This window comes from Hemicordylus capensis, chromosome 3 (assembly GCF_027244095.1).
Source record: "Hemicordylus capensis ecotype Gifberg chromosome 3, rHemCap1.1.pri, whole genome shotgun sequence".
In the NCBI taxonomy this organism is placed as follows: domain Eukaryota; kingdom Metazoa; phylum Chordata; class Lepidosauria; order Squamata; family Cordylidae; genus Hemicordylus; species Hemicordylus capensis.
This window is the reverse complement of record NC_069659.1, coordinates 39861124-39873150: the sequence shown is the minus strand read 5'-3', so window position 1 is coordinate 39873150 and position 12027 is coordinate 39861124. Positions and strand designations below refer to the sequence as shown.

General features: G+C 41.9%; 1 protein-coding gene across 8 annotated transcripts in view; it reads left to right on the top strand.

Annotated features, from left to right (window-relative positions):
• Positions 1 to 12027, top strand: part of SLC7A1 (solute carrier family 7 member 1) — a 69789-nt gene that overhangs the window by 10772 nt on the left and 46990 nt on the right. The window contains exon 1 of one of the 8 annotated variants that reach the window (XM_053312206.1): positions 11375 to 11464. The exons of the other annotated variants lie outside the window; for them this stretch is intronic. The gene's annotated coding sequence lies outside the window, so the exon portion shown is untranslated. Of the gene's footprint in view, positions 1 to 11374; positions 11465 to 12027 lie in introns of those variants that run through there. 8 annotated transcript variants of the gene reach the window in all.

The following is a 12027-nucleotide window of genomic DNA, read 5'->3' as shown; positions in this document are numbered from 1 at the left end:
AGCAGCAAACCATAAAGAGCCTTTGGATGGGGCAGTATAGAAATGTAATAGGTATTTATCGCAAACTGGAGTCAGGCTTCTTGGCTCTAATCTGAGGCTTGCTAGCTTGTCTCTTTGCATTGGGGAAGCAAACACAGGCACACAGTGTTTCCCCAGTACACATCAGTGCTGATGGTCTCTGTGGCTTGGCCTTATTAAATGGGGGAAAGCCTGGTTTGGACCATTGCGTTGTGCATGTTTTCCAATCCTATCACAAACCTTTCACAACACAAACAGTATGGTGCATTCCATATTGAAGCTATTCTCACCAGCAGCAAAAACCGGGCTAGGGAAGCCCAGCCCGGTTTTTGCTGCTCGTGAGAACCGCCAGGAGCCGTGCCCTCTTAGGCAGCCCGCCGCTTAAACCAGGTTTTGGGTGCAAGTGCACCCAAATACTGGGTTGTTTGATAGTGTGTCTGCCATGGCTGCGTGTCGCCATGGCGGACACACTTGGGAGGGGGCTCCCAGTAAAGTGCTGCGCACTCACGTGGTGCATTATTTGGGCTCTGGGGGCGAGGGCGCTCCGCAGTGGTGCTTCCCTGTGCCTGACCTCTGGAGCTGCTGGGCGAGCCACAGGAGAGCCTGTCACTCGTCCGGGTGGGTGATCCGCCTGCCCAGGGATAGGTAAGAGATAATCTGTGGGGAGGGTCGGGAAAACCCGCTCTCCCTGCAGAGAGAGTTCCCCGCCCGAAGTTCTTCACACAGATCTTGTGAAGAGCTTCATTGTGCCTTAGTGTATCTGGGCATGCTAGGACCATGCAGACATGCCTCTGCATAACAGAAAATGCTTTGCTAGAACTTCCCTTTCTGGCTTTGCCCCCTCTGAGCTTGGCAACTGGCCAAGAGTGTGAAATTCTGGCTAGCTGCCAGCCTTTGGACCTGTAAGTCTTTGAAGACTGCATGGGTGTGTTTGCATCATGCTTCCTGTCTCAGCCCTGTATTGGGCGGAGCTGCCTGCAGTTGCCCAACAAGTCAAAAAGTCAAATGATGTTAGCAGCAGGCAGAAGGTCTTTGGAGAGAGTTGCAGGGCAGGGTGTGCATGTGTAACTGACTATCGCATGTCTGGTGAACAAGTGGCCCTAATTTTTGGCTTTTTGTTGTTGTTACAGTGCCATGATACAATAAAGAAAAACAAGTTAAGGATGCCACTTAACACAATAGTGTTCTTCACTTCATAGAATACTTGACTGGTCAATTGCCCAATGGTTGACCTGTCATTTGATTAGTGCCCCAGGGATGGGGGGAGGAGTACGGGGGCGGGTGGGAGGGAGAAATGGGAAGATTGGTAATGCTACTTACATAGCCAGTTTATCATATAATGAGGAATCTCTGATGGAGAGAAAAGACTTGCAAGATAATCCAATGAGTTTTATTTTCTGGAAAGTGCTTCCAATCTCTTGGTTGTCATACATTGTAGCCAGCTTCACAGTTTTATATTGGTATCTATTAAAATAAGATTCATTGTGAATGTTGTAGGAAGAATGTGTGATGTTTTGAAAACCTTTACAGTCTATAAGTGATACTGTATAATTATTGGCAGATAAACAGGGTGTCCTGAGTGCAGAGCATTTTCAGTTGCAACACATCCATGCAATGTCATGTTTTCAAAGCAATTACAAAACAGTGCAGTACCATGGATGATATGCTCCATGGTGAACTTTCCTTTCCTAGTCTCTGCCTTCCACTGTCCACTGTGGATCTAAGCAAACCGATTTACAATCTGCTCTGATCAAAGCCAGAATGGTAGAAGACATGAACACTTTCTGTAGGTCATCTTTTTGTCAAGGACTTGCATTTGAAGATAACAGTTTGAAGCATGACTTGTGATTGTGGGAAGTGTGGTGTGTTTGGCTAATCCATTCCTTTATTCAGGCCAGCTCTTGAATGGGGCTTTAGTTACTTGTCTTCCAGTCCTAGAATAGAGGCAGGGCTAACAAAACAGCCAGCAGCAAGAGCTCTGAACATTAATATTCATGATTCCATTCCACTGCTTTGTCCTTGCATTCCACAACTCTTTCCCTCGGATTCTAAAGAAGTTTTCTTATTCATAGATTATAATCAAAATGCAGATTTAGTTGTGGTGCAAGAAAATGTAAAAGCCTCACCCAGCACGTTTTCCTCCTCCCAAGTTAGCTTTTTGTCTCATGTCTTTTATTTAGATTGAGAGCCTGAAGGAAGGGATTGCTGTAATTTTTATATGTGTATCCCTAGTATGCTTAGGTATTACTACAAATAACTGATAATGACAATCATAGGAAAGCATACTGCCTCCAAAGTTATTGTGAGAGGTGTGCTGTTCGATTCCTGAAAATAGGTATGTGAAGCTTTGTGTGCTTTAGGAAGGGGACTGAAAATAAAAATGCTAATATTATAGTGCCCTTATACAGATTTATGGTGTGGTCACATTTGGAGTACTGTGTACAGTTCTGGTCACCATATCTCAATAAGGACACTGTAGAACTGGAAAAGGTGCAGAAGAAGGCAACCAAGATGATCAGGGGCCTGGAGCACCTTTCTTTTGAGGCAAGGCTATAGCATCTGGGGCTTTTTATTTTGGAAAAGAGGTGACAACAGGGAGACATAATAGAGGTATATAAAATTATGCATGGAATATTGAAAGGGGGCAGAGAAATTCTTCTCCCTCTCTCAGGACACTAGAACCAGGGGTCATTCAATGAAACTGAAGGCTGGAAAATTTAGGACCAACAAAAGGAAGTCTTTTTTCATGCAGCGCATAATTAACCTATGGAATTCTCTGCCAGGATATGTGGTGATGGCCAGTAGCTTGGATGGCTTTAAAAGGGGCTTGGTCAAACTCATGGAGGACAGGTCTATCAATGGCTACTTAGTTTGATAGCTGTAAACTGGTATTTAAAGTCAAGATGCTGCTAAATATTAGTTGCAGGGGAGCAACAGCAGGAGAAGGCGTGTCCTCAGCTCTTCCAGATGCTGTTGACTACAACTCTCGGCATCCCAAGACTTTTGGCTGGGATGCTGGGAGTTGTTGTCAACAACATCCAGAGTCCCATGTTAGAGGGAACACTGGACCCAGTGTCTGCTAGAGAGCTTCAGGTTGGCCACCCCCTCCTACAACATTCTCACTTTACTGAGCCTGGAGCGTGGAAAACGTGGGAAATGAGCAGTAGAACAGTGTGTGAATTGTTTCAAGTTAAGAATCTTCCTTTGCAGGCTCCATTACTCTGTTTTATTGCACAATTATGGGCCTTTTATAACTATTATTTTATAATTATGGTGTAATTATATGAGAACAAGCTACCAGCTTTGTTTACACTTGCCTTTTCAGGCCCTTTGCCTGTAGTCACTTTCTTAGGGCCCATTCACACTGCTTTGCTCACTTAAGAGAAGTTGCATTAATGAGCAAAGTAACACGTGAGCCAGTACTCTGTGCACTGTAGTTCCCAACAATGTCCCTGATCTCCCGTGTTCTTGTTTCAGAGGCATCTGGTGGGCCAATGTGTGAAACAGAATGCTGGACTAGATAGGCCTTGGGTCTGATCCAGCAGGGCTGTTCTGGGTTTCAGTTAGCTACCTGATCCTGAAATGCACAGAACTTTATTCAAGCCGTGAACGTAGTATGGTAATGTTCTCTGTTAATTTTGTCCTGCAGTGAGAGAGTTCCGAGGGCTTTCATTGCCAGTGATTCAGCAGTATGTAATGAATCCCAACAATAGCTCTGCCTAGTAAAACTCACATGGGAGTACCTGGTTTGGATGCAACTTGAGTCACTGACATCTTGGTTTCTGCAGTTTTAAAGAAGGGAATATGACAGTGCTAGCAACAGAATGGAAGATAGGGCATGTTTTCAGAGGGTTATTTATGCAATCTTCATTTTGTAAAGAATGTTTTACATTCTCTCACAAAGTCATCTATGACAATGGGTTGTGTTTCTGGAGTTACTCCCAGCAGACGGGACTTTTTCGGCTAGTTAGTCCAGCCTTCCCTTCTCCCTATATCCGCTTTCCTCCCCGAACTCTTTAATTCTAGTTGGAATTTTCTCTACATGTCTACAGTTATCACAAATATTATACAGTTATCACAAATATTATACTAAGCATAGGATTATTTCAGTGTGTAAGGATTTCCCTACTGGTCACATTGAATAATAAACTGGAGAGAAAGTGAAACTCATTGGATTAATTATCTTGCAAGTCTTTCCTCCCGATCAGAGATTCTTCATTGTATGATAAACTAGCTATGTAAATACTTTATAAATACATTAGTCAGTTTAATCCTATTAAGATACAGTTGATTTTAATGCAGAAATAAGACTTATTTGTTTATATAGCTGTCAGTATCCAAAGGGGGCACAGTATGGAAAGGAAAAGGGAATGCATTGCCATTATTGCGGGGTGGTCAACTGGAGGCTCTCCAGCTGTTGGGCTGCAACACAACTGCAGCTTGGGTTGATGGGAGTTGTAGTCCAACAACTGCTGGAGAGCCTCAGGTTGGCCACTCTTGCATTTTAGGATCTTCCTCCACATCATGAGAAGCCCAATTAATGCTGCTGCTTTGGCCATCTCTCACCTTGGCTACTACAACCTTCTCTTCCTCTCCATGTCAAGCTAGGAAGGACCCTTTGTAAACCTTTTGCATTTAGCTGTGCAATAAATTGCATATGCACAATCTGGGCGTGAGGAGCTTATGTGTCACTAAGCTGGACGTAGTCTGCCAGTTGTGCTTTGGGACCTGCATGATGTCCCGGGACATAGTCTTGGAGTACGCAATAGACACATTGCTGAAACTAAGCAGGTCTTGGTGCCTGGATGGGAGATATCCTTGGAACTCCATATATGCTGCCTTGAGTTCTGTGATGGAAGGAAGGTGGATGCAAATGTAAGAAATAAAAACAAAATGTAAGGTTAGAATTAATCCTGTGCACCAGCACCCTGCCAGGTGCTTGAAAACCATCCTCCACTAGCTTTTTCTTCTTTTTGCCACCACAGACAATACAATGGGACCTGATGGGCTGTATCTGGCTTGATGGGACACAAGTTCTACACGCCTAGGATATATGCAGAGTACAGGACCACCCCTGTTATCTGAATCGGCTATTATAGTTTTCTAATTACCTGAATGCAGTATGTCTTGTTCCCCACCCGCAAGTAGCTGCAAGACACTCAAGCACTGAATAAATATTGATTTATTTTTACTTAATGTCCAAAGATAGACATTAATGCTGCATTACCCCTATGTACCCACAATGTTGTGCTTTGTCAGGTTTTTACTACCTTTCAGTATATAATAACAGAGCTAAGAAGTGGCCTAAAAATTCAATAAATATTGAACAGCAAGAGGGGTGTGTGTGTGTATGCACGCATGCATTATCTGGAAGATGATGCGATGTTCATCTCACAGACCTCAGATGTTTTGCAACATGTAGTTATTTAGGAATCTGGCTTCTTCTGAAACTACCTAAAAATATAGTCATAACTCACAAATCTTGTCCATGGCTTGAAAATAAAGACTCTTCTGTTGGTTTGGTAGCAACATGGCTCTGACCTGCCTACTCACCAGCTTTCAAAGAGAGTTTTGTAAGCTCCTTTGAACACCCCCTCCCCCATATTTAACCTCTCTTCTAGAGGATTATTAGCCAGGCCAAGTTGTTCTAAGAACAATGTCACTGCCCTCTATCCTTAACTGTAGCACTCGTCTCCCTCTCTTTGTAATTGCATCGTGCAGTAGAGCTCTGTCAGTTTAGTCTGCTTGCACAAGATGGTGGTGGAACTTGCATTCTTTGTTTCCATGGTGATACTACAGGTATGACCTGATATTTCATGTTGCATGGCCCTCTGCTAACCCTCAGGACTCCGGCCCAATTTTTACTGAGGTAGTAAACCCATTCCTGGGACTTGTGACTGAATGCTCCTAACACACCCTGACCCTTGCTTAGCTTTAGGACTATAGGAAGCTGCCTTTTACTGAATCAGACCATCAGTCCATCTAGCTCAGGATTTTTATACACTTTAGTCTCTGCAGTGGCAAATGATGTATGTGTGGAGAGTGGAGGTATGTGGCTTAAGGGTGCAGGGCTGGGGCTTGGTGGCACGATTCCATGGATCCCATGGGTACTGCACCTCAGTACAGCATCCATGGCTTCTAATGACTGATTCAGGATTTGTTTATTCCAGGGCTTGGCAAAACCCAGACACCAAGGAACCATGGTGTCTACAAGTTTAACTGTGGTGCTTAGACTAGGTTATTCAGAGGTGGAGTTATTTAATCTTTTAAGTGTGTTTGTAAAGGGGATAAAGAGAAGCCAATTTAACTTTCTCCTGTACAGTGTCCTTCACTAAGACTGGTAACTTTGTCAGTGTTCACTGTTTGGCTCCTAAATTTTTGGGCTGACTGAGATCCCCCCCCCCAAATATGTCAAGGCCTGTTTATTTGTCATAAATATAGCCATGGCATTGCAACCTATCAAACACATAATATTAATAATTTAAAAACATATCAAATGCTTACACAAAACGTACGGCTGTTTATATTTGCAATAGATGACAGAGTTACCAAGAGATAGGAAAATTACTCCTATAATTACTAAATTGTCTTCTCTCTCTAATTCTAATATAATGGGTCAGTTTGGCAAGTATTGTGATTTTTATGGTGCCTAGTTTCCGATTCTGTTACCCCTGGAATATTTCTTAAATTCCAGTATTGTGCATGTAAAATTCATGCAACCTGAAAGCTGTATGAGAATATATTAAGCAAGCTCTTTTTGTAAGCTTAGGATCTACATCTATAATGATTAGATGCCTGTTATTTTATCTGTTACATTTCTAATATTGGTCCAGTACATGGCCACCAGAGGTGAAAACACGTAACAAAAACCCACAGGGGGTTATAGGTACATATTCTATATGGGATTACATACTACTGAGTAATTTAAAGGCAAATTTCTCTCAGTATAGTAAAAAGTGAGGAAGTATGGGCATTATTCCATAGGTGCTTGCATATGTCAGAATGAGGCAGGTGTATGCGTGCGTGCATGTATGCATGCACATTGTATCACCAGAGCAGACTGTCAAATACTTGGTTGCTAGAATATCTGAACATTCTGTTTTGACTGAAAATTATTTTCACTCTTCGTGAATCAACCTCACAGATTGAGCCTTCTTTTCGTTTAAGGCAGCCCACATGGAAAATGAACCCAGCTCCTGTGCTTTATAGACAACAGCCTTATTCAGCTGCAAAATATTATCTTGCTTAACTAAGCACAGTCTGTTCTGTGTACTGTGTGTAGCAGGAGTCTTATTGAAGTACAGTTTGTTGTGTGGTGTAATTAAAGACCAGGATCTATAAAAAGGTGACATAAGAATTAGAAGACAGCCCATCTTCTCTGGAATTTTGCTTAGGTCTTCCATCTTAATATTGCTTCTTGTAACATTTCTGCCTCTATAAGTTAACAGCCCCAGACCATACTATTCCACAGTAGTCATATGATCTCAGTAGGATAACTTCAGAGTACTACCATCGAGATCATAGTCTTGCAGGACAATCCTATGTCCAGTCTTAATAAACTTAGTAAAATTTTATTTTGGTCGTAGACCAGCAGTACAACCAATAATAAAACAAATAAAAGGAATAAGATAATCATCAGACTATATTAATATGCATTTGGCATATTTTATAGCAATATTTGGCCACAATATGGATAACATCCGGGTTAAGGTTAGTAAGCAAGTTATCTCAGTAGGATAACTTCCGAGTACTACCATCAAGATCATAGTCTTGCAGGACAATCCTATGTCCAGTCTAAAATAGCTAGAGCTTGCAGAGAATTACATAAGAATAATTTTGTTCTGTACAAGTTTTCTATGGACCTCTTCACAAATAGTGCCTCTTTATACCTACAAATGTATTTGAAAGTATGCATGCCAACCTCTCTCAAAGTTTGATTGGCTGCTTTTCCCTGTTAACTGAAACAGAACAATTGGTAAGTAAGATGAAAGTTTTTCTGCAAAAACGTTTATAGCTACCAGAATACTTTTTCCATTATTCTATGAGAATTAAACTAGTTCTCCTTTCTAGCCAACTTTAACTTTTGAAAGAGAACAATACTACTTTCTGAACCCAGCATACACTAAAGCTTTTGATCCCTTTTTAAAAATAGGAACTCAGGTATGTGAATCTACTTGGTGAGTGTTTGATAATCTGCAAGCGTCTCTGAAGTTAGGATACTCAGTATCTTTAGGGAATTCAAGTCTTTATTTGATGAGCCAGCCTGGAATATTGTTTAGAGAGTTGAATGACCCAGGTTCAGATCCCTTGCTCAGCCCTGAAGCCTACCAGGTGACCCTGAGCTAGTCACACATTGTAACCTACCTCACGTTGGGGGGTGGGGATAAAACTTAGGATAAAACAAATTGGGGCGCTAACGCAGACACCACTACACAAATGACACATTTTCATTTTCATTCCTTCTTTTATTTTTATATATTTGTAGCTGTTCCTCCTGAGTCTGCTAACTGAGCAAAGAGGCACCTTTTTAAAGTGGAGATTATCTTTATTGAGCAGGGAGAGAGCAACTGGCCCTATCCAACCTGAGCACAGCATCCCTCCAGTGGTTGTTGCTGGTGTCATGTTTCTGTTTAGATTGTGAGCCCTTCAGGGACAGGGAGCAATCTCAATTTTTCTTTATTTAATCCACTTTGGGAACTTTATTGAAAAGCAGTATATAAATATCTGTAGTAGTAGTTTACTTGCCCCATACTGCTCTGGGAAGGATGCATCCCTCCCAGTGCATATGAGAGTGAGTCAGCTCTAAAAGAGGGGAGTTTAAACTCCCTACTTTGGAGCTGACTTGGAGTTTGTCAGCATGGCACCTTGGCCAGTGTTCCATGGCACACAGGATGGGAAACACTGATAATAAGAGAGCTGGTCTTGTGGTAGCAAGCATGACTTGTCTCCTTAGCTAAGCGGGGTCCGCCCTGGTTGCATTTGAATGGGAGACTAGAAGTGTGAGCACTGTAAGATATTCCCCTCAGGGGATGGAGAAGCCACTCTGGGAAGAGCATCTAGGTTTCATGTTCCCTCCCTGGCTTCTCCAAGATAGGGCTGAGAGAGATTCTTGCCTGGAACCTTGGAGAAGCCGCTGACAGTCTGTGAAGACAATACTGAGCTAGATAGATGAATGGTCTGACTCAGTATATGGCAGCTTCCTATGTTCTTATAATAAAGTACACTGCAATAAACCTGCACCCTCTAATGAAAATGTGGAGCTCAAGAGTTCTTGTTAAAATGAGTGGCAGTGAGAGGAATTCAATTCCCATCCTGAAAGAGAAATGCTGACATTTATTAGTGACTGCAGGTGGATAACTGAGTGGGTGAAGCTACCATGGCAATGCTTTCTAATTACAAGCTGTTGAGTCCTGATATTCTTCCTTACTAGGATACTGCTAAAATTCAAGGCACCTTAAAAAGGGGGGGGGAGATCCCTCCTTTACTCTGCCAGCACTGCAGGAAGGAGGCATTCTGCTCATGCGGTGATGCAATATGAGTAACTTGTTTCAAGCTCTGTAAAGATGGGAGGTGTTTGGAGAAGAATTTGGTCGGAATAGCTGAAAAAATGGACGCTTGATTCCAGAGGATGGGGGGGAACAATGAACACTGGACATTCTAACTGGAGAGAGGCAGAGGCAAAAGGCAATTGTACGTTTGGAATAGAACAATAGTATCGATTGTACAGTGTCTTCTAACATTATGCAAGTAATCCAAGATGTTAGAGACAGAGATGTTGAAAATCTCTCTCTCTCTCTCTCTGTCTCTCTCTCTGTGTGGTCTACGGAGGGGGAACAGGAGTGAATATGCAAGAACATTTGTAGATGGAGCTTGCTTCTATTTATGCAATTCATTGAGTCAGGTTTTTTTAACTCAAGCTGGAATGCTCAGTGATGTGCAGAGGTTAGAATATTTTTTTTAAAAGCAATTTAAGAAGAATCTAAATAACTTAAGTGACAGCCATGCAGGTCATCTGAAACATTATTAAAAACACAATTCAACAATAGCTAGCAATTACTTAAGAAACGGAATAGGTCTTAAGTTGCCAGTAACAAGTCCTGCTAAATGGCCTTGCAGATTTAACTGTCGCAAGTGACCAAGCACTAAGCAGCGCTTCATTTGCTGGTAGGAAAGTATGGGCAGATGTATACGAGAATACTATTTGATTCATGCTTTCCCACAAAACCGTGGATAATGAAGCATCATTTAAAATTATTTTATTATTATATTTTAAATTATATTTAATTATAAATTAATTAATTTAATTATAAATATTTAATTATAAATTATAATTATAAGTATTAAATCTATACCGATTGGGTTAGGTTCCTGCAAGGGGGGGCATCAAATAGGTTGAAAACAGTTAAAATAATTGCAATAAAGTGCCATACCATGTTCTGCAGGTCTTCGGTTGTCCAGCAATGCCCCCCACCCCCCGAAGCTGAAATTCTGCCATTTCCCCACCAAAAAAATCATGGTAAAATGTGTCCCCGCACCAAAGACCCACAAAATGACCTTGGAGGTCATTTCTGGCTATCCCCCGCCCGCTGTGTATACCAAGGTTGGGTCTCCATTGCCCGACCACAGATACACAGAACCGTGGATGTCGAGGCCTCATGTTGCGAGGTTTGCCTGTAAATAAGCAGCCTTCCAAAAGAACCAATTTATTTGAGAACCAATCAGCATCTTATTCCTCACTCCCTCTGCATGATTGGGAACATGGGACTGACTAGCAGAAAGGTTAATGGCCTCTACTTTTATCCTTGGTGGAGAGATCTATATTGAACAAAAATATTTCTTTGTTGAAGGTCAGATTTTCTCCTGTCTGCTGTTGCTGGAACAGAGCAAAAAATATATGAGGGATTGCACGACAAAACAGCAGCAAAATGGGTGAGACCGTGCAAAAATAATGGTAATAATAGCAATAGGAATTGATAACACTCCCAAAACATACAGCACTATCAAAACTCTTGTTCATAAGAAGAATCCAACCTATACATTATTGTGACAAAATCCAAACACTTTCAATGTTGTGAAAATATCCATTATTATTTTTTTGAGTATATACAAAAAAAAGACCTCAAAGGGTTTTTTATATACAAATCACTTAAACTTTAACTGCATAAATACAATGAGTGTGAATAGTACATAATGAGCGTAGGTCCTGAACATCCAAATAATCAATTGGTACAGGAGAATCTTGTTCTTCATGAAAAAAAACTGCAAAAGTTCCAATTGCAGAAGTTGCAAGTGCAATAGCTAGTCAGCAAATCTGTACACAATTGTCTATCTGAAGCAGAGCTGTCTTGTTCTACATGAAAAAAAAACCTGCAAAAGTTCCAATTGCAGAAGTTGCAAGTGCAAGAGTTGGAAGGCTACTCTGGGAAGAGCAGACACAGCGGAGAAGGTGAGCAAGTCTTTCTAAGCATCTAGCCCTTTCTCCCTCAAACAAACTAACAAGTAGAGGAGAGTTTTGCAGGGGCTGTTTCTCTTTAAGGGGTAGGTCTTAGTCTCTCTATCTTTGTGAGTGTTACTCGTTAGGGTTCCTTGCTATGGTTCCTTGTTAAGGTTAAGATATCAGAGGGCTAGGAGTTCTTAGGGTTCCCTAAAGGCACTGTTTGCTGATTGGTGGGGGTGGAGTCAGCTAGGGCTGGGCGGGGCCCCACATTTCCTTTCCTTTGGCTCTCATCCTGTGTGACAGTTGGAAGCCTACTCTACATATGACATGAAGGCCCGAGAGCATAGCGAACAGGGATAGCAAACAGGACGTAGGAGTTTAGCGGGAAGTGTGCGGGGGAGCCTGGAACGAGCCCCTGAAATCGCAATCGCGATCACAAGGAGCCTGGTGGAGAAGAGAACGTAAGTACATATCCCTCCCTCATATCCTTGGGAAAGGCTGCTTGGATAGTTAAATAGCTGACCATTACAGCTGAGACCTATCCTAACAAAATATCTAATAAACAGACAAGA